Source organism: Lissotriton vulgaris, chromosome 7 (genome assembly GCF_964263255.1).
Source record: "Lissotriton vulgaris chromosome 7, aLisVul1.2, whole genome shotgun sequence".
NCBI lineage: Eukaryota > Metazoa > Chordata > Amphibia > Caudata > Salamandridae > Lissotriton > Lissotriton vulgaris.
This window is the reverse complement of record NC_141695.1, coordinates 1764730685-1764757807: the sequence shown is the minus strand read 5'-3', so window position 1 is coordinate 1764757807 and position 27123 is coordinate 1764730685. Positions and strand designations below refer to the sequence as shown.

At 46.2% G+C, this 27123-nt stretch overlaps 1 protein-coding gene across 3 annotated transcripts in view; it reads left to right on the top strand.

Annotated features, from left to right (window-relative positions):
- Positions 1–27123, top strand: part of LOC147706616 (cell adhesion molecule CEACAM5-like) — a 250203-nt gene that overhangs the window by 166666 nt on the left and 56414 nt on the right. The gene's annotated exons all lie outside the window — the stretch shown is intronic.

Genomic DNA, 27123 nt, shown 5'->3' with positions numbered 1-27123 from the left:
ACCCCAAAATGTAGGCTCTCTGAAATTCAGATCACCCCAAATTTTACTTTAGCGGTTCCGCTTCAATCCTCAATCTATCAATAAAGAACCTCATCCTCATTATCAGACCTAACATTAATCTAGCCAAGTATACATAATTAACTGGGATCCTTCAGTAACTGAGTTCTAGATCAGGAATATTTAAAGGGTTTTATTACAAAATCTCAAAATCAAGGGGTACAGAGTATTGCAAAATATGCTGTGAAGTCTCAAATGCATAATACATGGTCAGAAATCCAATTATTCTAAGTCCCAAATGAACAGCTAAATTATAAGTGGAGAGGACAGAGTCCCTGATAGAAAAATAAATCATCTCATTATAATGGATATAATCACAAAGGAAACCAACAGCATCTCCGGCAGAAATGGAAAGGCCCCCCAATAAATTGACATAGCCCCAACTAGACAGGAACGTCTTCTAGCTCACCTAAAAAAAAAGAGTTTTTATACACAATTTCAGAGCAATCAAACCCTCTGCTGCCTTACCTTGCCCCCCCACTACCCTCCGGCCAAACCCTTTATTTATTTATTTATTTATACTGAGTTTATAGAGCGCCTGGTTACACTGGCCAGTATGTCCCCGCACTATTCGGTGGCCTAAATGATCCCTAGTACAGCTCACGAAAAAAACAAATTAATACTTGGGGAACAAGTGTGTTTTGAGTTCTTTATGGAAAACTTTTTCGGACGGCTCCATTCGGAGTCTGAGAGGGAGAATGTTCCAACTCCGGGCCGCCAGGAGGCGGAAGGATCTGCCGCCCATCCTGGCCCTGCTGGTCTTCATGATGCACATTAACCCAGTGCCCTCCGAACGGAGGAGCCTAGTGGGTTTATACAATGTGAGCAGATTCCGCAGGAAGCTAGGGCCCTTGCCATGAGCGATCCGATGACCTATACACAGGATCTTAAACTGGACACGCTCTTTAATTGGTAACCAATGAAGCGTCCACAAGGCCTTTTTGGAAGAAGATCTTTTTGGCAGCGTCAGTACTAGGCGTGCAGCAGCATTTTGGATACCTTGCAATCGTTGGAGGCATCTCACGTTAGCTCCCAAATATAAGGCATTCCCATAGTCCAGCCTGGAAGTAACCAGGGCATGGACCAGGGCCTTCCTTGCTGACACTGGGAGCAGATCGAGCGTCTTTCTAAAACAACGGAGAATGCCAAAGCAAGTACCGGCTACACGTCTAGTATGATACTCGAAAGATAGTTTTGAGTCCATCCAGATACCCAAGTTCTTGACCTGATCTTTATTTTGGGGTAAAGGGCCCAAAGTCTGGGGCCACCATGCGGATGTCCAAACAGACGGAGACTTGCCTACGATAAGCACCTCCGTCTTGTCTCCGTTTAATCTGAGACAGTTGTTTGACATCCAATTGGCTAGGTCCTGGAGGCATGATGTAAACTGACTAGCTGCCTGCTCAGCTGGCTGCGAAAGAGCTACAACCAGCTGAGGATCGTCCGCGTAGGTCACCACAGCAACCCCATGTTTCTCCGCGATTGATGCCACTGGGGCAACATAGAGGTTGAATAAAGTGGGACTGAGGCTAGAGCCTTGGGGAACTCCCTGGTTCAGGGCGATAGCTCTGGATCTATGGGGCCCCTGCTCCACACAGAAACTTTTTGCTATTTGGGGTATTTCATGCTTAGGCCCCCATACCTTTTTGCCCACATAAGGTATGCATGCCTGTAGGAAAGTAGACTCAGCTTTTATGGTTACCCCCACTTTTTGCCTCGTGTTATGCTGTTTCTGACTAGTCTGACTTTGACCCTGCTAATCAGGACCCATGCCTATGTGCTTGCTCTCCTAAATGAGTTATGGTGCCTGCTTAGGTATATCCCAGATTGGGACGCCATTGAACTTTTACCACGCTGCCAGAAGGAGGGATTGACTGCCTCTTCATCAAGGGAAGGATTCCTGCTGCACCTCGCGGAACCCGCTTCGCGGGTCCCGCTTCGCCTGTCTGCCCATCCAAGGTTTGGCCTCTGCAGGGTGAGTGCGCGAGCGACAGGGCTGCGAGCGCGGGGACCGGGACTCACTTTCCCAGGAGTCCCGGCAACCCCGAGGCCAAGTCACCTGGCCCGCTCTCCCTGACCGCCCCGCCCCGCATTGCCGAAGAAAAGGACTCCACCTGTGCTGCTGTTTGGGACGCCATTAAACTTTTACCACGCTGCCAGAAGGAGGGATTGACTGCCTCTTCATCAAGGGAAGGATTCCTGCTGCACCTCGCGGAATCCGCTTCGCGGGTCCCGCTTCGCCTGTCTGCCCATCCAAGGTTTGGCCTCTGCAGGGTGAGTGCGCGAGCGACAGGGCTGTGTGCGCGGGGACCGGGACTCACTTTCCCAGGAGTCCCGGCAACCCCGAGGCCAAGTCACCTGGCCCGCTCTCCCTGACCGCCCCGCCCCGCATTGCCGAAGAAAAGGACTCCACCTGTGCTGCTGTTTGGGACGCCATTAAACTTTTACCACGCTGCCAGAAGGAGGGATTGACTGCCTCTTCATCAAGGGAAGGATTCCTGCTGCACCTCGCGGAACCCGCTTCGCGGGTCCCGCTTCGCCTGTCTGCCCATCCAAGGTTTGGCCTCTGCAGGGTGAGTGCGCCAGCGACAGGGCTGCGAGCGCGGGGACCGGGACTCACTTTCCCAGGAGTCCCGGCAACCCCGAGGCCAAGTCACCTGGCCCGCTCTCCCTGACCGCCCCGCCCCGCAATCCCATCTCCCCTATCAACGCCCATAAGTAGTGACGAACCCCGCTGCGCGGGAGCGCCCGGGGCTAAGCCCGGGCAAAGGGCGGGCCCTCTGTGGCCCTCAGAGGCCAGAGGAGGCCGGGCTGGGCCACTGACCCTGGTTGATTGTATCAATCCTACTTGTGCTTCGTACCCCTAGGGCATACGGATTATGTCCACTCGTAAAACTAGAAGCATGGCTGTTGCTAGTGCTAAAAAACTTACAGGGACCTTGGACGATTTTATTACCCGCACACACGCATTAATTGACGAGGGAATAACACTAATGGACAGGAGAGTATCACAAGACCTGGCCATGGCCAAACGCTCATCACTGGGTCTGATTGCGCAGGCCCAAACACCTACTACCGTTTGTCGTCCAGAAACCCAGGCTCTAGTACATAGCCACGGTGAGTTTGGGGCCATGGATGCCTCTAATACTAACATTGATACCGACCAGGACTTGGAGGCTTCACCTAACCTTAATATTCTAACTCTGAGTGGAACACAACCGCAAGAGTCAAACACCTGTGATACTACCGACGTTAACACTGAGAGGGGCAGGATTGAAGGGGCTATTCCTAAGCAGAAACAGAAGGGTAACAAACAAACCACCTTCAAACGAAAGAAGGGCCTGACATACCCCAACCCCAACCCCCCTAACCGTGAGATGCTGTCAGATGTTCCTTCTAGCTCAACAGGGGGGACACTTCCAAATAAGGTTGGTTTACCCCTAAATCTACCAGACGACACCTTAATTGATCAAAGTCTGGAGGAAATCTTACAGTTTAGTGTAGACGCTGGTAATCCTCCTCCTATAGTGCCATCACAGGAGGAGGTTGGTTTAACTATTAACAACTCTGTGATTTTCAATATGTTGAAATCTCTGTTAGAACCTATAGAGGTAAGACTACGCTGTCTCGAAACTGTCCTAAAAAACATACACAAGGACATAAGTGCTCCCAGTTTCTCCTTAAATAATAAATCTGTTCAGATTTCTAATCAGTCTAAATCACTAAAACCCCAGGCGATCCCTAATAAAACATTGGAGACTAATAAAGGGGTGCCAAAGAATCGTAGTAATACTCCAATTCAGACTATCCCTAACAACAAGCCCCCTACAGTAGAGGGAACTAAGAAAACTGATCCTGTCCATATACCCTCCAAAAACAATTCAAATTCAACTCCTCAGGTTACTTCTAGGGATGGTCTATCCCAACCCGTAATCCCTGAAGCCCTCGATAAAGTTAAATGTAAGGCCCGGAAAAATATCCATCTGCCCCCTGATGCCTGTCCCTATGTTGTTATACTTACCGGGGTCACTGAAATACCTGCAACTGAACAAGAGTCGTACCAGACTCTAAAAAATAAAGTATGCCATTGGTTAGCCAACAACTATCCCCTTCCGCCAAACATTCCCTGTAATATTCTGATGATTGAGAGAGCCCCATGGGTAGGAGATAATAGGAAAAACCTTCCAGGGGATTGTGTAGTGGTTACCTTCGAGAACACTGAGGTCGTAGAATTTATTTGCAGCAGAAGGGCCCCGAGATACCAGGCGAGCACAGTAACTGCTAGGCCTCTCTCATATTTTTACCTCCCACAAAATCAAACCGATAATCGATGGAGCTGGCTTAAGGGCCCTCACGACCGTAAACCCAGACAGAGACCCAATTTGTCCTGGGCACCACAAACCCCTGGCTGGGAGGAGGAATGGGATGGGGGATGGAATAGAGGAGGCAGACCACCGCAAGGCGGCCCTTTCTTTGGCTTGCATCCTTCTCAACTATATCACTACCCCCAACAGCGAAATGGACCTGCCAATCCTCTGTACTTCCCAACGGCGAATCGTTTTGAATGCCTCTCAAATACAGACTGGGTGGATTGACATATGCAGGGCCCTCCAAAGGGAAGGGGACCCCAGACCAGTTTAATTTTCCCTTGTAAGGAAGTGGCAACAGCGGTTTTGACCATGGATAAACCTCTTTCTACTCCCCTTGATAGCTCGTTGGAGGCGAAGAGCCGGAGTACACCATCTTTTCTCCCAGCCGCACCTCTGCCGCTTTGTAAAATTCTTACTTGGAATGTGGCAGGTTTAAATGCAAAGGCGTTAGACCCCATATGGCAAGAGTTTGTAAATCAATACGACATAGTGGGTTTGCAAGAAACCTGGGACACCACAACCAATTTTGCACTAGATGGCTTTTGTAGTGTTTTTACCCCCGCAGCTTCTAGCGCAAGAGGAAGAGCAAAAGGAGGCCTACTTACACTGTGTTCCTTGGAGCTGGTAGGGGCATTTAAACAAATAGAATCTGCACCCGCAAACACGCTAGTCGTGGAGTGGACCTTACCTGGCTCCCAAACTTTTTTAGTAGTTAATTTCTATAATTCCAGGGAGTCTTCATCTGTTAATGAACATCTGACTTCCTTATTACAATTTTTGTCAGCCCATAGAAACGACTGCACCTCCCCCCCAGAGATGATTATTCTGGGTGATTTTAATATTCACCCCTGTGAGGGTGATTGCCTCAATGATAGCTATGGGGGCTCACTGACGGAAGCCATTCCCCACTTTGTGCATACAATTGAGGGTGAGTGCCTTGAGTCTTTCCTGGCGACTTTAAATGTATTTGAATTTGCTCAAAGTAAGAATGATCCCAGAGCCCCAACCTTCGTGGGGAAAGACGCCAATACCATAATAGATTTCATTTTTGTTTCATCTGGGGTACTAGCTAAGGCACACGAGTACATGGTGGTCACTGCTAGTTTCAGCGATCACAATCCTGTTCTCCTGATGCTGGACCTAGACTGTTTCCGGACCTATAATCCAACAGATGTGGCAGCCCCAAGGGACTTGATAGCTAAAGACCAGGGAAGGCGCCTAAAATGGGAACAGATAGTCCCTGAACAATTCTTCCATTTACTTGCCCAAGAGTCAGAGGCTGATATGGCAGTATGTCTGGACCCAACTGCTCGAGGCCCGGATGTAGTAGTAGCATATGAGGAGATATGCGGAAGGATTGCTAAGAATTTGGAGTTAAGGTCTACCGGGCAAAGGATCAAGAAACCCCAGAAATGGTTTAATAAAGAATGCTCGCAGAAACATAGCGCTCTGATGAAAGCTCTAAAACAAAAACCTAGGGACAGGACTTTAGTGGCCAATCTAAGGAAGGATTACAAAATTGCAGTTCTCAAACGCAAATCTGGAATCAAGGAGGAAGCCTGGGAGAGCCTATTATCTACGGACGTATTGAGAGATAGCAAAAAGTTCTGGGCCATTGTGAACCAGCCCTTCTTCTCCAATGATGGGAAGACCGACATGGACTGTGTGATAGAAGATGGCAGATGGGTAGCTCACTTCGAAAAGATCTATGAATCCACAGCATCTGGTTTAACTGATAACGTCCACAAATCCTCCAACCTGGTTATGGATTTTAGTAGTTTGGAGGTTGAAAGGGCGATCAGAGACACAAGTAAACACAAAGCCCCGGGCCCTGACGGGGTCCCTGCAGATCTCTATATCCAATACCCACAATTTTGGTCGAAGATATTAACGAATGTTTTTAATGCAATACCCACAGCTGGTTTTCCTTCCTCCTGGTCCACCTCTATTATTGTGCCCATATTCAAGAAAGGGAACAGGGGGGACCCGGCTTGCTACAGGCCAATCTCCCTGCTGGACTCTGCCGTTAAGATCTTGGGCAGAGTCATCCTGCAGAGGCTTGAGGATTGGCTTGGAGAGAACAGGATCCTCTCGGAGTTACAGTATGGTTTCAGAGCACATAGAGGGACCATGGACCAATGTCTTAACCTCCACCTAATTATCAGCAAGTACACTGTGGTGAAGGGGGGACTCCTTTATTTGGGTTTTATGGACTTATCATCCGCTTTTGATTTGGTCAATCGTTCAAAACTGTGGACTACTTTGCGCAATATGGGTTTGGACACAATTTTGGTTAATTTTCTGCACGACCTCCATTTAAATTTATTTGCATCTGTTAGGGTGAACAGGGATGGAAGGTGCACAGCGAAATTTAAGTCCGGGAGAGGTGTCAGACAAGGCTGCATTCTGGCACCTCTCCTTTTTACACTGTACATCAACTCCTTGGGTAATTCATTGAACTCAGTCACCCCAGACATTCCGCGTATGGGGGGGGTACCTATTCCGGTCCTCTTATACGCGGACGATGCCGTCCTCTTAGCTCGGACTGGCACAGGCCTTCAAAAACTATTAGATCATTTTGGCCTTTTTATGGAAGCACTCGATCTTAAGATTAACTCGACCAAATCTCATGTTATGGTTACTGGTTCACGAAAAAAACACACGAAGATCAGGTCTTTTAGCTGTAATAGTTCACCAATTTCCAGGGTCCCTTTCTTTTGTTATCTGGGTGTCACCTTCGATGAGAAAGGAACATGGGGTCCACAAATGAGATTAAAACAGAATGGAGTCATTAGATTCACTACAGCCCTCCTGCACTTCTCTAAAAAACTGGGCTCAAGACCCATGGAAGCTATGACCCGTATCTATAAAGCTAAATGTTTGGCAATTGCCTCTTACGGGGCTGCCATATGGGGCTATGTCTCATGCCCAGGTATTCAGATTGCAGAAAATAACTTTTTACGAGCCTTATTATCACTCCCTAAATCTTCTCCTATACATACAATTCATAATGAATTAGGCTTGGGCCATGTTACTGACCTCTTAAAAATGGCCCCAGTGATATACTGGGTTAAAACCTGGACAAACTAGGAAATCAGTTTAAATCATTGTATCCTCAAAGATTGCTTGTCTCTAGATAAAGCCAATAACATCCCTTGGCTGGCGTATGTTAGAGCGGCATGCGCGAGGCTAGGGCGCCCAGAAATGTACTCTTTGCCACACAATTTAAATAAAGAGGATGTAAAGTGGGTCAAGCTGCATTTCCAAAACCTGTTGGAGTCTGAAAGGGAAACGGTTGAATTAGGTAAACCAATGGTACGTTCACTTTTCCAACTTTCCTCAACTTTAGCCATGGAACCTTATTTGAAATATGTTACCAAGCCTTACCATCGCTTTTTACTTATAAGGTTCAGGTTTAATCTAATACACCTTGTGCTCGGCTCACAATCAAAGTGGGGCTTACCAGAAAACTTACCCCCCTGTACCTGCGATTGTTTCTCTATACAGGACACCCTTCACTTAGTTATGCTTTGTGAACATTATCTGGTGGCTCGCAAAAAATTCCTGGTACCTATTCTGAAAGATTTGAACTTTGTCCAGGTACGGCCAGCATTATTACATCTACAGATGCTGAACTCGGTACAGACAACATATGGGGTAGCTTGTTTTCTGGCAGCAGCTGCCAGACAAAATAAATTAAGAACGGCCGCTATTCTTAATAACCAAATCTGATATCTGTACAATTTTGTTGGACACCATTTAACTTTGCTAACATAGACACTTATTTTAAAAAAAATTCTCTTCTGTGCTTTTATGAAGGTGTAGTAATGTCCTTTTCATACATGTTTAATTGAATTTTAAACTTGCTTTGTATACTATGTCTTGCTTTTATGGTTTTAAATAACCAAATAAAGTTTCTTTGACTGACTGACTGACTGACACTGGTGTATCCTTATTAGTCCCTAGTATAGGGTACCGAGGTACGCAGGACATAGGTACTCCAGGGGTCCCCCATGCGGTGAAGCATGTATTATGCCACCCATGAGAGACCGCTCAAACTGTGACTATAGGCCTGCCATTGCAGCCTGTGTAAGCTGGTGCTAGTACCACTTACGGTAGATTTAGGTTTCCCCATATCTAAGGTCACTGCGCTTAAAACCTCAGTTACCCCTAAAGCAGTCCTTTTAATCCTGTAGGCAGGGTGCTCAGTTCTAAGTGTGAGGGTGCCCCTGCATGAGCAGGATACCCCTATAAAGTTCGTAGTCAATTGTCCCGGGTTGTAAGTGAACTAGCCATTATGATATGAGGGGCCATGCGTCATTACACAATGACCATCTCTAAACTGGCTGTAATGAACCCTATGTTTGGTATCAAACATGTTGGAATCATAGCTACCGCACTGTGATTGGTGTGGGATTTATGATTTCAGGCACTGTAAAGCTCCTCCGTGAGGCCCTCAGTGATCCCGGTACCAGTCTTCCAGAACCAGACAGCGACCAGAGACATGTTTCTGCCCTTCTGCTGCTGAGCCAAGCTCGAGCAGGGGAAGAAAGAACAATAGATATCCTGTCACATGGAGGTGTTACCACCTCCCAGATGGGATTTAGTGTGTTGGGGCAGGGTGGGGATGCATAACAGCACCACTGAGACTGCTCGAAGAGCACTCTTGGTGCCCTCTTTGCATACTCCAGTTCAAACCAGTTCAGAGAGCTGTTGACTCCCACTCTGGTGTGAAACTGGACAAAGGACATGGGAGTACCCTCCCCACTCTACAGCCCCTCATCTGGGTTGGACCCCTGAATCGTCCCAACCCTTTCCTTAGGGTGCTTAAGGGTTTACCTGTGGTTGCGTCCCTAGATTTGTTGTGGGACAAGATCCATATCTGACACCACTTCTGCTGCGACCGTCTGGGCACTCTGCAACTGGGAAGACAAATGCTGCTCCTGGTCTCATAGTCCTGCTTGTCTGCTGCAAAATATGTGCCTGTGCTTCAAACAAGATGCTCCCAAGACTTGTGGACATCCAAGACACCTGACGGAATCTCCCTTGAAGTGATCTGCAGGCACCGCAACAAATCTGACCAGTCTGCTGATTCTGGGCTCCCACTGACTCAGAAAGGCTCTGCAACACAGGTGGTGGTTCTTCAACTCCATCAAGGCCTGCACTGTCTTCTCACGGAGTTGGAGGCCAGTATCCCTCTTTGGAACCGCAGGAACTGAACCAATGTTCACCACTTCAACTTGTCATTGCAAATGCTTATTGGCTCTCTACCTCAGAGATCGTTGGGCTCCAAGTAGCCTCAACCTCAATCAACTCCTGTGACCAAGATATACCTCCTCACCACATCTCTTGCAATGTGGAATTGCGTCTTTGTCAAACTGCTAGAGGTCTTCTTGCGACTCCGGTGCCTCCGTCCTGTGGGTCCTCTTGAGGGTCTTCTTTGACTCCAGTGGGATCCCCTGATTGCTCGGGGCCAACTCTGATTCCCCTGCTTGTTGTGAGTCTCTTGGACCTTGCTGATCCTGACGCTGCGGTACAAAAGGGGGTGGTAATGGACGGAGCATCTGATCCAATCAAACACTCACACCCAGTCAAAAGATCTGGGTTGAATCCATCACCGTTCTTTAGCCCACTCTACCACCCCAGTTCAGACATGGCTATATGCAAATCAGTCTGACCCTGTGCCTCATGGGAACAGTCCAGCCTGAACTGCCAAGACATGCCTTCCCTGGACCGGAAACAAGCTTCCGAGGACCGGTTTCTGGCATTCCCGCCGTCTTCAGCCAGTCACTGCACCTTTTTTCACTTGCCAAGTTGTTTGCAGTTGCCAAGGCTTATTGGTGTTCCAGACGGACACTGACCCCTCAACTCTCGACATCTGATGTGGGTCAGCTTGTGAACAGCTCCTGGACTTCCACAGCATTGCCTGGTCCACACAACTGCAGCTCCAAGGTCACTGTCAACTCTCCTGCAATACCCGATATTGGTGGGCATTTGTCATCCGTGCCTCCTGGTCACTTCTGAGTGGCATGAACTCTGTCTCCTCTGCTTGCAGGTACTTCTCATCATGAATCCACCTTTGGGTTCTAACAGACAATTTCCCCTTCTTTTCCAGCGGCATTTTCCTGAAGTCCTCCATTGAGTTTGACAGCGGTTTCAACGCCACTTCGCATCTATGCACCGGTTTTCCCTGATGTAGGTGACCTGGTTCCTAGGGTATCAGTGGGTTGGGTGGCTCCTCAACGTTTTGTCTTCCATTGGGATTCTTCATGGCCCGCTGGGAAGGGTCCTTCTTTAAAATGGCATCTGCGACTTACCCATTTACTTGAATTGAGCATGCGGTCATGTTCCCACACTGCACACAGCCTCCGTGGGTTTCTAGTTACTTACCTTGGGTGGTTCCTTGGGTCCTCAGCACTTCTACATCTTCTCGGTATAGTCTTGACTTGAGTCGTGGTTCATATCCCACTATATTAGTATATGGATTGGTCTCCCCCCGGGGACCACTGTGTATTCGTGCTACTTACCTGTTTTAATTGCACAGTATTGTGTGCATTGTGTAATTCTCCTGGTTGGAGATGTTTGTATGTGTTAGTGAGTGTCTTATAAGAAATATCTATTTTTATAAATACATTTTGTTTTTCTTTTTCATTTAATCCATAAAAGTAAGATTACTTTCTGGTAAAACAAGCTGCTTTGCACTCCATCTGGACTAAGCCTGGAGGCTATTCTCCAAAGCTACCACTTACAGAGCTTTTTAAGGTTGTATAAGACCACTTAAATCACCATAAGGGATGTAAGGATTAGTGCTGGGTGCTACACTTCTATAAGTGAGCACCATATACTTAGCCAGCCTCCTATATTAGTCTGCAGTGATTGAGATTTCTTGACTGCATTGTTTTACCAGCTAATCTTGGTGTGGAATCATCGAAAACAATCACTAATATTTAGCACATATAATACAGCTTAGAATAGGTACGTTCTACTGAACTTAGAGTTGAGTAGTTAAGAGTCTGGCACAACCCTTTCTCCAACCTCAGGGAGTTTAGCTTCCACAAGGGTAGGTAGGTGCAACACCTCACTAAAACTAGAGCCATGTCTTTAGTTGGGAGACCAGTGTACCCAAGTCTACTAAGTACAGTGGTCTAAAGTTCCAGGAACTAAGGCCCCTGTGTAGCCCTAGGAAGATAAAGACAGGTTGCAACCCGACCATGAAGCTGCTCTTTGAACTGCAACACCAGGATGACAAACATCCAGGAGGGATAGATGAACAGGATCATGTGGGTGGAGATACTCTTGAAGAGGGAGCACCATTGGTTCCTCTAGTGACCTCAATTCAGAGTATGGGCAAGTGGAATCAAATGAACCCAACCTGCTAACCTCTGACCCCTCAGGGAATAGGTAACGAGTGCAGATGGCAAATAGGACATTCCCTCTGTTCCCCCTCGGAGGGTTCAGAACAGACCAAGGAGGTCTAGGTCCTCCTCTATAGAATCCAATGCTTCAGGCACTTCCATAGGGACCTCGATATCTAGTAGGAGGACAACTCTTTGGAAAGGGAATACCAAATGCTCAAACTTGAGAAAGCTAGGCTCAGACAAGAGCAGTTGTCCCTTGAAAAAGAGTCCCTGGAAGAACAGAAGACTAGGAAGAATTTGGGACTAGAGTCCCATGGCGGCAGCAACAGTGTCCCTAGATTCAGAGAAAGTTCTTTTGACAATAGGAACCTAAGCGGGATAGTACCTCCTTACCAGGAGAGGGATGATATCCATACATGGATCACTGCTTTGGAGAGGGCCTGCAAAGTTCAGAGGGTCCCTCAAGAGCAGTGGGCAGTTATCATGTGGCTCTCCTTTGCTAACAAAGGTAGAGATACGCTCCTTGCGGTTATAGAAAAGGATGCGGACAATTACTCAGTACTGAAGAGTGCTCTCATAGATGGGGTTGGATTAACCCCTGAACCGTATAGGACTACGTTCAGAGAAAGCCAGAAGCACACACCCAGGACTGGTTAGACTTTGTAGACAGTGCTATTAAGGCTCTGGAAGGCTGGCTTCATGGAAACAAGGTAAAGGACTATGAAGGATTGTACAATTTGATGAGGGAGCATAAACTGAGGAAGAGAACCTCTGAACTGACCTATGTATCTTTCAAAACATAGAATGAATCCAGTCTATTTATCAGCGGATGCAACATAAGTAAAAATATTCACATAAACATGTTACTCTTTAATTTTCCATTTATTTTCATTTTCATAATTTGAAATGAAGAGACATTTTTTATATATATAACATTTTTCATATTTTTTAAGACAAAACAGATAATTCAATGCAAAAAGATCATTATTTACAATAAGAAGTTTGATATGAACCCCATAAGCTAAACTATAAAGTGCTGTCAAATTATCATTCAGTCATACCACATCATTCATATGAAATCTTACACACTCATACTTGTGACATAATACAATGAAAACAAACAAAAGATGACAATACATCAGAGATCCCAATTAGTTCATTATGGCTATGTGTCCATTTCTCTTATTCTTAGTTCTGTCCAGTTTATGAGTCACTATGGGCCCAATGTAGGTAAAATTGATTTACTGATTTTCAATTACCGAATTTTAACGATTCGGTAATTGAAAATCGGTAAATCAATGTGGTGGACATGTAGGTATTTACAGATGTGTAAATACCGAATCTGTCACATTCGGTATTTACCGATTCTGTAAATACAGAATCGGTATTTCCCATTGATTCCAATGGGCTTCAAAGCCCATAGGAATCAATGGGAAATACCGATTCTGTATTTACAGAATCTGTAAATACCGATTTTTGCAAGGGTGCAGGGGGTGCCACTTTGACACCCTCTGGCACCCCACAAATAGGCATGTGCGCCATGTGGCACACAGACATGCCCTAAGGGCATGTCTGTCTGTCACATGGCTAGGTGTGCATGCACACATGTGCATGCACACCTGAAATCGGTATTTTACCACACAATAGGATTGTGTGGTAAAATACCGATTTTGTAGGGCCTTTGGGACTCAGAAGAGTCCCACCTACATCTGAGATTTACCGAATCGGTAAAAACACCGATTCGGTATTTTACAGAATCGGTAACTTTACCAATTCGGTAAAGTTACCGATTCTGTAAAAATGTGCTCCTACATGCCAAATCTTGTTTACCGGTCGGTAGCGGCCGAAAATACCGATTTTCGGCCGTTACCGACCGACTTACATCTGGCCCATAGTCTTTGACTTCTTTCTCCTTTTTGCTTCTTTATATGGGGGTCTCAGGTGTGTAGTGCCTACGTACGTTTCGGTGAGTTTATTTTATCACCTTCATCAGGGCCAACAACGACAGTACTAACAAACACATATATCTAAAAACAAGGGGTCCTTTATAACTGAAATTGAAAAGTACAGTATATTATATATTAATTAAGTTAAGTCTGTTGCATCCTGTTTACAAACGAATCCTTAATTCACATTTTAGTTTTGTTTAGTGCTACTGTGCATAGATTCTAGGCTCACATAACAGTGCCTGTTTAGAGATATTAAAGAGACGTAGAAGATTGGGTGACTAAATAGACGAGCCATAAGGTTTCCAAACTACACCCGAATTAGAAAGTTGGCATATAGTTTGATAAATGAAGTGAGAAGGAATAGAGAAGAATAGGAAGAACCAGAGATTAACTCTTCCAGCGTGCCCAGAATCAAGTTTCGATTGTGTACATCAGTTCCTCCACCAAGCAATATTATACTCATGTTCTGTTATGTTTCTCTTTTCTGAGCTGCCAAAACAAAGCGCCGGGACACTCCGTTGGAGTAGACGTGCGCTATAAAAATAAAGTATAACATAACATAACATAACATGTGTACCTACCTAATAAATAAGAGAACCGCTTATCTTGGTGCAGTTCACTGAAGTACACTTTTTGAGACAGATTGTATAATCTGCAAGTGCAGAATTCTGAAAAAAGGGGATATAGACAAAGTTTAAATTGTGCTTTACAGCTTATCTCTCTCTTGAATCTCACCAAAAGGGATAGAATCCTACCTTTATGATGTGCTATAGCTCTCGATGAATCTATTTAATTAGGTGCCGAATCTTTGCCCTTTCTCACAAGGGGCTGGGCGCTAGATGAATGGCATGCTCATACGTTGGTCAGAATTTAAACAGAGCATAGCATACCCGTAGTATTTATTACACAGAAAGTGCGGGCATATGAGATGGTTGCTATCAGTTATCTGAGTATGACTTAGGAGAGGCTTCTTACCTGTAGCATATATTGCAGAATCCATCACGTGGTTTATACTTCTGAAATGCTACTCGCAGTTTTATTGTGTCTCTCTGGGTAGTATTTGCCTGTTTTAGAAAGACCGTAAAATACATTTGTAATATCTATAGGTCCCAAACATAACTCCGAAAACAGATTACCTCGTCTTACTGCTAGCGTTTAATCTTTAAACTAATATAGTGAGGGTAACTGTAACCTATGTTTAAACTAACCACTGCAATCAGCATTTAGTGAAAATTGTCGGCATGCGAAAATACGGGCGCAGGAAACAAGCTACTTCGTTATACTTTGGAAAATGCTAAACTCTCGCGTACTGCGGGGGGGGGGGGCATATTTAGTAGAGCGCAAAATTAAATTGTGCTGCTGCAAATAGGGTAATTTGTTCAAGTTATGATATATGGATATACTGAAAATGCCTCGTTGTTATCTAACGTGAGCAGCGTGAAAAAACTACTGCTGACAAGCGGGACGAACAAAGAAAATAAAGTCCCGTCAGCTTTTCACGGTAGCTTAATGCGTCTACTATACCCGGCTTCATTTTCTACGCACTAGTCACGTACCTGTATTGAGTTGGCACAGTACGGATCAACGTAGCACCACCTGCAGCCCAGGGAACCGCGGCTAGGTGGTCTAAGAATTCATGCCGTCTTGTAAAGCTTTCATCATCATCATCATCATCTTTATTTCGGCAACATGTGCCATAAAAGGTACAAATGACATTACATCTAAAACAGTAAGTATTAAGATATATGCAACCATTAAAACATATGAAATCAATGTACAGGTATATAAGGACCAGCCATTCAGCATACTAGAAATATCGACAGCACAGTTTCTCATTTTAACAATTCATCATGGATCCCCATCTAGAAGATATCTCCTCTTATGCCAGACTATTTCCAGATATTTGGCTAGGGCAAAGACTATGTGCCCTGATAAATCGGTCTTAAGAACCCTATATGCCTGCAGACAGTGGGAGAAACCCAGGTTTTTACATAGTGGGACGATCCATTTCCTCCGCGCCGGCACATAAGCATCACAAAAGAACAATATGTGCAATTCAGTTTCTTGTTCAGATTTACACCCTGGACAATGTGACGGGGAAGATTCGGCCCATTTACTAGCGTAGGCCCGTAATGGTAAACTGCCATACCTCCACTGGAGATACAGTTTCCTGATTAATGCTGGGGATATGACATCTAAAACAGTTTCAAACTTATAGCTGTCCTTAAATATTAAAAATTATGATGTTAGAGTGCCTGGGCCTCTTCCTTGTAGATGAATAGCAAATTTGCTTTCCTGGTACTGAGTGATGAGCTGCCTCCGTGTAACCCTGGGACATGATGAGAGAGGGTCAGACCAAAGGGTGGGTAGCCCTATTTTCCCTAATTCTTTCTTGAAATAATTTAGCCTGGGAATTTTCCCAATGTTTGGGAGGGTGAGAATTTCTTGCAGTTCTAGCCTATAATTAGCTAGCTCTGGTATAGACCAAACCTACCCCAAAATAATAAGGGCCATAGGCCCATATCTTCATCAAGAGGTCTCAAGGCCAGGTCCAGTCTAATGGGCAACAGGGAGGTACTAGGGGGAAGTGATAGGAGCTGTCTGATACATTTATTCTCAGTTACTACCAGATCGCGATTGCACATGTGGCCCCAAAGTTCACTTCCGTACATAACCGCTCCCCTGGCTTGTGCTCTATAGATCTCTAGAGGGGAGCCCACCGGCTTAAAAGAAGATTTGTTTTTAGAGACCATTTTGATTATTCCACCTGCTATTTGGGCCAGCTTTAGTTGTGATTTCTCCCTTTGGTGCGCCCATGACATTTTTTCATTTAGGGTGATCCCTAGATAATCAAAGGTTGGGACCCTCTCTAGCATGTTGGGTCCAATGTACGGATTAGGGCGGGTTCTAGATGGAGGGTTGAAGACCATGTATTTGGTCTTCAGAGCATTGATCTCAAGGCCATGATCTTTACAAAATGCCTCGAAACCATTGAGAACTCTCTGAATCCCCATTGGGGACTTGGAGAGCAGAAGGGTGTCATCCGCGAAGATCATCACGGGCACCCTGCTGCCTCCAAGTTTGGGTGCGTCAGTATTCTCGACCCCATTCAGGTGCGCAATTACCCCGTTGACATAAAGGCAGAACAGGGTCGGTGCGAGCACACAGCCCTGCCTAACCCCCCTGTCAACGGGGGAATTTATTGGACAATATCCCCTCCCTGTCGCATCTGACCTGGGCGTAGTTATCAGTATGTAGTCTGATAAACATAGTTAAGAGATGTAGTGACACCCCAAGCCAGAGAGCACGGACCAAAGTTTCCTACAAGGTACCAGATCGAAAGCCGCTCGTAGGTCAAAGATTACAGTATAGAGGCTGCCACCCTCCAACTGTACCGTTTTCCAAAATATAATGGCAAGTCGGAAGACTTGGTCTATAGTGGACACTTTGTTCCTGAAACCCGCTTGGTATGGGCTCAGGACTGAGTTGTCTTGCATCCATTCTAATAGGCGGTCCAGAATCAGCCTGGCAAAGATCTTTTGGGGGACGTCTATTAGACTGATATGCCTATAGTTGACTGGGAGCAGAGAAGAACCCTTCTTGAAGATGGGGACAATCTCCGTCCCCAGCCAGGTAATAGGCACCGGCATCCCCTCCAAAATTGCATTAAATAAAACCTGTAAGTATGGTGCCCAGATCATGGGTTTGTTTTTAAATAAGTCACCAGGGAGTTTGTCCAGCCCAGCGGCTTTTTCTGAGGCAAATCTAGCAATAGCTGTCCCTACTTCTGCCAAGGTAAATTTGTCCGTATCCAGAAGTGGCGTGGGGGTCAACCCTGCCATCGAATCATCTTGGGCCCGAGTAGAATCTATATTGGCCTCAGTGTACAGGGATCTAAAATGATCCTCCCACACATTGGGTGCGATATTGGCTTCTACTGTCGGGGTGGGATCGGCTGAGCCATTTTTAACAATCTGCCAGAATTTCCTGGCATCTCGAAACTTAAGAGCATCAGTCATATCGGCCCAGTTGCCGTAGTCCCATTCGGTCTTGGCATTAGAAATGAGATGTTTATACTCCTTCCTCTTGGTTCTGACCAAGGAAATATTGTACTGGTGCTTCATAGCCACTAGTAGGTCAGCTTTAGCCTTTCTACAAGCGGCATTGTACCATGGGGCACAAGTCCCCCTGCCTTTTCCTTTGCGTTGCCTCTGCTCAGGATTCAGTACATCAGCTAAGGTACTACACAACTCTAGGTGAAGTACACCGAGTTCTCTATAGGTCTCCTCGGATGAGACAGGATGGTGTATAAGGTTGTCAACTTTTTGAAAAACCAGAGCACCTTTTGCATACAGCCTCTGAATATCCTTAGGATTTCCTACAATTTTGGGCCAGCGAACTCTGCATCGATTAGTAGATAAAATCGTTCTCGGATCCGTACGATCATCACCACCCTGTGTGTGGAAAGTGACACCCGGAACCAAAATTTTTAAACTCAGCGCATTATGGGCGCTGTCACCTCTAGGGATTACATTGAAATCCACAATTCTGGCCCATTCGGACGTTTCCACAAATATGTAGTCCAATCGAGAATTATGCCCCAGTTTATTAAAAGTCATTTTGGGTGGGATATCAGTCAGTCAGTCAGTCAAAACTCTTTATTTCGATTAATTAAAATCATAAAAGAAGCAGCAATACATACATACATTGGAGGAGCTTCGCGGGCAAGCAAGATGGCCGCGTAAGCTCGGAGCTCCGGAGACCCTCCGACCCTCCGCACAAATCCTGGTTGAGATCCTGTTCCACGATGGTGGATACTTGTTGGTGACTGGTCGTAGAGACGGGATCTGCTTTCCGATTTCAAATCCGGCACTCCTTGACGAAGATACGTTGTGTTGAAGTTCTGTGCCAGGGGCGGACCATTGTCCTGGTGATGGCCGATGGCTGCGACACTGCAGTGCACGATCGATGTGCCGAGTGAGCGACTCCTGTCCAGCTGGCGGAGTAAACGGAGTCGCGGAGTTGCGGAGTGGCCTGTAGCTGACTGAACATCTGTGGCTGATACACTCCGCGCCTGCCTGAGTATTCGAAGGGACCTCGGAGTGCCAATCCTTTGTTCTGCCCCTGGCTCCAACATGGCGGGTAGGGGCGACCCAGACAGAACGGCGAACCGGGCCAGCAGGAAGACGGTCCACCCCAGACTAACAAGATCGACCGGTACGCCCAACAGAGGACCTCCCCAACGGTGGGCGCTCACTCGAAGGATTCCCTACACGCGGGTTCCCCAGATGAGTCGGAGCCAACGCGCCGGGACATCATGAGGGCTATAGCTGGCATCAGAACGGAGATGCATAAGCAACATGAGGTCCTGACGCACAAAGTGGACACCCTGGCGATCGACCTCAACCTGATCAGGGCCGACCATGGTAAGACCAATGAAGTGGTCAAATCATTGGACATTAAAACCGCAAGTCTCACGACTGACGTCTCGGACCTGCAGACGGAGGTCCGGAATTTACGGTTGATCAATGACCTATTCTCAAGGCGGCTGGAAGACTTTGAGGGACGGGCCAGGCGGCAAAACGTGCGCATTATTGGGGTGCCGGAGGGTGCAGAGGACTCGGCCACTGACCTTTTTGTCGAGGATCTGATAAAGACTCATCTGGCCCCGACGGGCCTCAGCCATTTCTTCTCGGTCGAGCGGGCCCACAGAATGCCGGGCGGGCCACCGAAGACGGGTGCCACACCGAGACCCATCATCGCCCGCCTGTTCAATTTTAGGGATCGGGTTGTGATCCTACAGGCCTCGAGACGACACGGGCCCCTCAAGTTCCAGAACGCGGACGTTAATTTCTATCCGGACTTTACTAGGACCGTCCAGAGACAGCGTCAAAGTTTAGCGGGAGTGAAGCGGCGTCTCAGAGACTTGGGGTTGAAATACTCCATGATGTTCCCCGCTAAATTGCATATTGAGCGTAATGGTCATGCCATGTTCTTCGACATGCCTGAGTCAGCGAGCGACTGGCTGGACACTCTGCCGCAAAGAAGTGAAGAGCAGGGGGAACATTCGGAAGGTGCCTCTGGAGGCCCTGACCATCAGGAGTAGAACTCGTGGTACTAACTTTGTCGGTTGGTGTTCCTGTCAACTATGACCAGCAAGCCATACTGTTGCACTTTAATGTGAATATCCTTTCTCTAACATGGGGGGTGGCGGGAGGGGACAACGTGACCTCCTTTCTCCTCTAGGGTCTTCTTGTAGTTTAGTTCATGGGGCGACAGGCACACTGCTGGTTGGGGGGACTCTTTAGTCTGATGCAGGGGTGCAGGGTGGGGGGTGGGGTGCGGGGGGGTTCTGTTTGTTTTCCTTGTTTCTTCTTTCCCTTTTTAAGGCAATGTAATGTATGCTATAGTTCGTTTACAGTATCTGTGAGGTCTACCGGGGTCGGCGGCGGCTCGAGATTCGACGATGGGGGGTAGGAAATTGAAAGTCCTGTGATGGAATGTTAATGGCTAGGGTGACCGTATCAAGAGAGGGGTGGTACTGCAACTGTTCAGAAGACATATGCCTGATGTTATTTTGTTACAGGAGACACACTTGGTGGGTAATACGTGTCGTGCACTCAATAGGAAGGGTTTCAAAATGGTGGCACATGCTGGGTTCTCCTCGGGGTCCCGGGGGGGGCCGGAATCATGGTGCGCACGTCTCTCCCATTCAAGATTACCTCCACTATTGTGGACGAGAGGGGGCGGTACGCTGCTGTCACGGGGAGATGGGAGGGGCGGTCCTTGATTCTGGTTTCAGTTTATGTCCCTCCGGGATTGCAAAACAACACTTTTCGGGACCTCGGAAGCGCCATTTTGAATCTGCCTGAGGGGCTGCTTATTGTGGGTGGGGATTTCAACTCAGTTTGCTCCGGGACCTTGGACAGACATCTGCCAAGAGATCTACGTAGTTCACAATCTTGGTTGCCCGATTTCCTTGACACCATGGGTTTGATTGATTGCTGGAGACTTATGCACCCCACCCAGAACCAATACTCGTTCCATTCTGGGGCACACGGTAGCCTCTCGAGAATATATTATGTTCTGACCTTAGCGGCCCAGGCGCCGGCGATTTCTGAGGCCCACTTGTTAGCACGGGGAATCTCGGACCACTCCCCGGTGTGGGTTTCCTTTGATTTTGACATTGCGGTTACCGAGCGGCCAGTGGTGGTCAACCCATGGTATTTTCGGAATACGAAGACGCGTGGACTCCTGGCCAGGGCCATCGAGCTCTATTTTACTGAGAATACTGGGTCGGTCACGTCAGCTGCCACCTTGTGGGAGGCGTTTAAGACTGTGCTGCGAGGTGAGGCCCTCACCCTCATAGCGGACGTCCGAAAACACAGAGATGCCGACATGGTACGCATCGAGGCAGAGATTATGGAGCTGGACTCTCGATTGGAGGCGCTATTTGAAAATAAAGGTTTAACATTTTTTTTTTTTTTAAATACATACATACATTGTGCGTTAAATGGATAAAATAGATACACATAAATAAATATGCGTACATTTGCAAACATTCATGTATATACACTACTTACAATTCATGATTCATACAAAACAATTAATAAGCAAATGTCTCCACCTAGCATATAAAACCGCTATGTGAGATATAATATAAAAATCTAAAAACATCTTTCAAATTTCCATGATTAAAAGAACAAAGGGGCCACCCTCTCAACCTGCTGTACTTAATTCATGCATATGCTTCTTTTATTCTTCACTCTAGCTGCGGTCACCAGAAAACTTGCTACGCTGAAGATGATCCGCACGCTACTCAGCAGTTGCAAATATAGAAGTGCGGGCCTCACCTGCAGAAACCCAGCTTCTCGTAACATGGGATATAGGAATTTTTTCCGTGCCTCGGAAACATTTTCACAAAACATAATTAGATGGAGAGTGTCTTGTGTCGAGAAGTTGTCACAAGAACATGGTGGTGATTCATCTGGTTTACCCCATTGTGGGAAATTTCCTAAAATGAAATGAATTAAGTTGAATCTAAATCTTATCAACAGAAAGCGATGGAACGGCTTGGTGACTATCTTCAAGTAAGGTTCAATGGATGGCGAAGTCTGTAAGACATAAATGCTTCTTACTCCTGATTTTTTAAGCTCCACCTCCTCCCTATCTGCCTCCAACATGATCCGGAAATTGTGTTTAATCCATACCAAATCCTCTTTATTAATTCCCTCTGGGGCTGTGTACAATTCAGGACGTCCCAGTCTGGCACATGCCGCTCTAACGTATGCCAGCCATGGGATTCTGTCTGCCTTGTCGAGGGCCAAGCAGTCTTTTAGGATGAGGTGATTGAGCGTGATATCCTCATTGAGCCACGTCTTTGCCCAACAGATCAGTGGGGCTGCTTTTAGATCATCTGTGATGTAACCCACACCTAATTCACAGTGTACGGACAGAGTCGAGGATGACTGAGGTACCGCCAACAGGGATCTAAGGAACCTGTTTTCTGCTAATTGTATTTTGCCCACAGGCCCGTAACCCCATATCCATGCCCCATAGGAGGCAATCGCGCCACACTTGGACTTGTATATTTTAAGCATGGCCTCCATGGGCCTAGCTCCCAGCCTTTTGGCGAAACTAAGGAGGGCTGCTGTGGATCTTGCAACAGCATTGCTTTTATGCTTCTGCTGGGGGCCCCAATTACCCTTCTCGTCGAATAGTACGCCCAGATAGGTGAATACTGGGACCCTAGAGACTTCCGCACCCAGGCATTTGAATATTTTAACCTTACTGATCTTCCTGCGGGCCCCAACGATCATTACATGGGATTTGTTACTATTTACTTTTAGATCGAGGGATTCCATGGATGTGCCAAAATTATCCAGCAGCCTCTGTAAACCTAGGCCTGTGTGAGCAATGAGTACGGCGTCATCCGCGTACAGGAGGACCGGGATACCCGTTCCCCCTGCACGCGGAATGTCCGCACTGGCCCCGGACAGAGATTTTTCCAGGCCATTAATATAAATTGTGAAAAGGAGAGGGGCCAGAATGCAACCTTGTCTGGGATATCACCACTTACCCGGCCATTGCAGGCCCTTAGAGAATTTGCTAGGGTCAGGCAGGTAATTTGCGTTGCTAATGGTGACCAGGACTTCACTGGTGGGCCAGCCAGTTTCGGAATTCCCCATTGTTCGTCTTCCTCATTAGTTGTACCTTCTAGGAATAATGGAAGGGGCTCAAATTGGCAGTTGAAGTCTCCCCCAACCACATATGGGATGCCCTGGGGGAAAGTGCTCAAGAACAGGGCTAGTTCCTGGATAGTACTAGAAACGTTTGTTGTACCCACTGGTCTTGAGTAGACATTTATCAGTGCCAATTTGAATACATCAGACCATTCCAAGAGTACGCATTGAATATCTAGGGAATTGGTTGGTAGAGCCCTCACTTTACAGCCCAGGTGGGAAGCCACCCAAGTGAGTAGTCCGCCAGACGGGCGTCCCTTCCCTTTCCAGTCCGCCCAAATTGAGAACGTATCAAATCCTGTGCACCGATGGTCCTCTCTTGCCCATGTCTCTTGGAATAGGCAAACGTCCTGTGAGTCTATAAATGCCCCCAATCAGGGGAGTCAAGTTTATTAGCCAAACCCGCCAAGTTCCAGGAAACAATGGAGATGGAACCCCTATCAGAGAGATCTGCATTAAAACAGTTAATCGGCCCATTTGTTGCTGGATCGTCCGGATCGAGCATAGGCTGCAGATAGTTCTGGTTACACGGGATAGGACTCCTCTTGTTGGAATGGGGGGAATGTTTCTTACTCAACCTGGGAGTGATAGGCTCACAGTGCCCGTCTATACCCCCCTTGTGGCTTCACGGTCCAACCTCCCCTCCACTGAAAGGTTACTAGAATTTGGCTGTCAGTCCACCATCTCTAGGCAACTGTATCTGTTAGCAGTCGGGAGGCCACCCCAATTGACCCTGTATACTTGTTCTCTGTAACCCTGTACACCCCAGGTATCCCATTTTCCATTCCTGGCAGGACGCCCTACAGTGTGCCAGTTAATGTCGTTATTCCAGTCACATGTTAGTCCACTCCTAGGGGGTAGAAAAAGGAAAGGCGTCGTGTTGCGATCCCCTCATGTCTGTCCTGAGTGTTCCAGGTACATATCATAATCAGCTGTGTGGGGGTCCGCAAAGTTAACCAGTATGCAATCGCCCTGACCGTTTTCCTTTCATGACCCACCCATGCTACCCTGCGCACTGTCAAGATCTTACTAGTTAGGTTCTGAGGTAGGGGCCAGTTTATGTTTAGCCAATGTTGGACTTTATTTTTGAGAGACCAGTTGACTTCCTCGTCAGCCTCACCCAGTTCTGGGACCCCCGTCATGACCACCACATAAGGGCTTGCCTCGGGAGGTAAGTTCACCGGTCGTCTCCTATGTTGCCCACCAACATTGTTGTTCTTATTTGGCTGCATGGTATGATCCCTGAGAGGAATAGGCCCCTCGCTCGTAGGGGTAGCACAGGTTTTGGTTTTGGGTGCGGTTGACTTCACAGAGGAGAAGTCAGACTTGGTTTTTGGGTTAGTCACAATTACTGATGGTTTTTTAGTGACAGGAGCAGTGGGTTTGTCTGGGTTTGTGTTTAAGTTAGTTCCCCCGCTTTGTTAATCCCCCTTGGATTTAGTTTTTTTGGGGCATCACACAGGTCAGCTATCTGTTTTTCGATACGAGCTAGTCTTAATGCGTCTACAGCTATACCCGGCTTAATTTTCTACACTCTAAGTCACGTACCTGTATTGAGTTGTCACAGTACGGATCAACGTAGCACCACCTGCAGCCCACGGAACCGTGGCTAGAATTCATGCCGTCTTATAAAGCTTTCTAAATCGGCCGTAAGCTGTTGCAGCTGCTAAACACGTACGTGTTTGTTCACCTAGCAGGAACACAGTAAAGGGACTAGCTATTTGGGAAGTTACGCGTACTCTCGAAAACTGAAGAAGAACTAATGTTTTAAGTTTTCCTCCTTATGTAAGATGGCGTCCAAGAGATCAATTCGCACTTATTAGGACAGATGACAATTTATGCCTAAGGCGAATGGTAGTTATTAGAGTATTTCACCAGAGTTAAATAGGCTGATAGATTATTGCAGTTTCCAAAACGTGATAAAATTCATGCATGAAGGCTCGAGTTTTTTAAGGAAAAGAAGACTTACTGCTGAAGTAGAGATCTGTTCAGTGGCATAATTCAAAGGGCGATAAAGAGCTGTGATTACATTTAACTAAGCAGTTACTATCCAAACTATCTCTTCGTTGTGTCCATGACGAACTGTGTCCAGATTATAAATCCAGAATGTTTCTCGCTGTTTCCTCAGTTTTGTCATGTCTTTGCCTGGGATTGCATGGATACGCTCCAGAATAAGCCATCGTATGTCTTTTTCTGTATGCTGATATTGTTTATAATGTGCTACCATAAGCGCATTAACTTTACCTGTTTTTATGGCTGACTTATGCTCAGATAGCCTCACCCGTAGTTCTCTTGCTGATTCTCCTACATACCCTATATTACAAGGGCATAATAAAAGGTAAACTATGTTTGCCGTTCTACAGTTGGTCATTTCTCGCAACTGTCCGGACTTGTTGCCATATGTCCATGTCTGACTCGTGATGGCTTGATCACAAGCGTGGCAAGTGCCACATTTGTGCTTCCCTTTTGGTAGTGGTTTGCCATCTATGGTCGTTTGACTGAATTTTTCTTCAAATCTCATTCTGCTGTGGAACAATTTGTCCTTGAGAGTAGGGTTTCTCCTAAAGGCCACTAATGGTTTGCTAAGTTTTGAAGTTTCATCATTAGTGTTTAAAATTTTCCAGTTTCTGTGGATCACTTGTCTGATCTTATTATTTAGACTAGAGTGATTCAATACGCAGACTAGTTTTTGGTTCTCTTGTTTGGGGGTAGGATTTATCAGAGCATCTCGATTGTAATATTTAGCTCTTTTAAGTGCTTGGCGGACCAACCTTTTAGGATATCCTCGTGCCAGTAGACGGTCTTGCAGTTTGGATCTTTCTGGCATGCTGGATGATAACTGCTATGCTCTAATATAGTGTTTTTTGCCGTAGGTTTCCTGTACAAACTCACTGTAAGCTCTCCTTCTGTACTTTGTATCCAAATGTCAAAAAATTCAACTTTACTTGAAGAATAGTTGCTGGTAAACTTAAGATTCTGATCAGCTAAGTTTAGCCATTCCATGAATTCCTTAAGCAGTTCTTCCGTCCCAGACCAAATAAAGAATATATCATCTATAAATCTTTGCCATCTAGTGATGTTTTCATAAAATGGGGCAAGATCGTTAAAGATATGTTTTATTTCAAATTCTCCCATATATATATTGGCAATGCTGGGGCACAAGAGGCCCCCATACTGACTCCTTTGATTTGCTGAGAGAGATCTTGCTGGAATTCGAAAAAGTTGTTGTGTAGAACAATCTCAAGACATTCGAAAAGGAAGGTATCGGGTCTATCCCCCGTGTCCTCGCTAGGAGCGCTGCCATCGCATCCATAGCTCGGTCCTGGGGGATATTTGTGTACAGTGATTCTATGTCACACGTCACTAAAAATTGTGTGTTGTCATCAAAGGCTGTTTGTTCTAGGGTTGAAATCATATGGCCTGTATCTTTTATATACGACTCATACGTAGTGGTTAAAGGACATAAAAAAGTGTCTAGATACTTGGAAAGTGGTTCTGTGCTGGAGTTTATTGATGCCACTATGGGTCTTAGCGGAGGATCTGCTACATTTTTGTGCGTTTTTGGGACACCATAAAACGCAGGTGTCACAGGGTTAGACTTAATTAAAAAATCCATTTCTTGGAGACAGATATAGCCTTCAGTAAAAGCTCTATTGACTGTTTCCTCAATTTGGTTTTTTAAAATGAGTAAAGCTCTCTTGCTGGTCTTTTTATAGTCTTTTTATAGTGTTCTTCTATGGATAGCATCTGATTTATTTCATTGGAATACTGATCAGTGTCCATTATCACTATCCCTCCTGCTTTGTCACAGGGTTTGATTGTTATGGTTGCGTTATCTTGTAACGTCTTTAGACCTTTTCTTTCTGTTGCCTCCAAGTTAGTTTGAGGCGCAGGAATGTATTTCAAGATTTTTTCTAACTCCTTCATCACATTTTTCTCAAAAATGCCCACTTCTGGGCCTAACATGTCTAGTGTTGGCGAGAAGTTAAATGGAGGTTTACAGCCTGACATATTAACTTCTTCCTCTCTAGTTTCTGTGCCATCAAAGAATTTTTTAATTTATTTATTTTTCCCCTTAACACCTTGGCTGCTAGGCGTTTTCCCCTCCGGTGCTGACTTTTTTAAAAGCCCCTTTATTCATGACGAG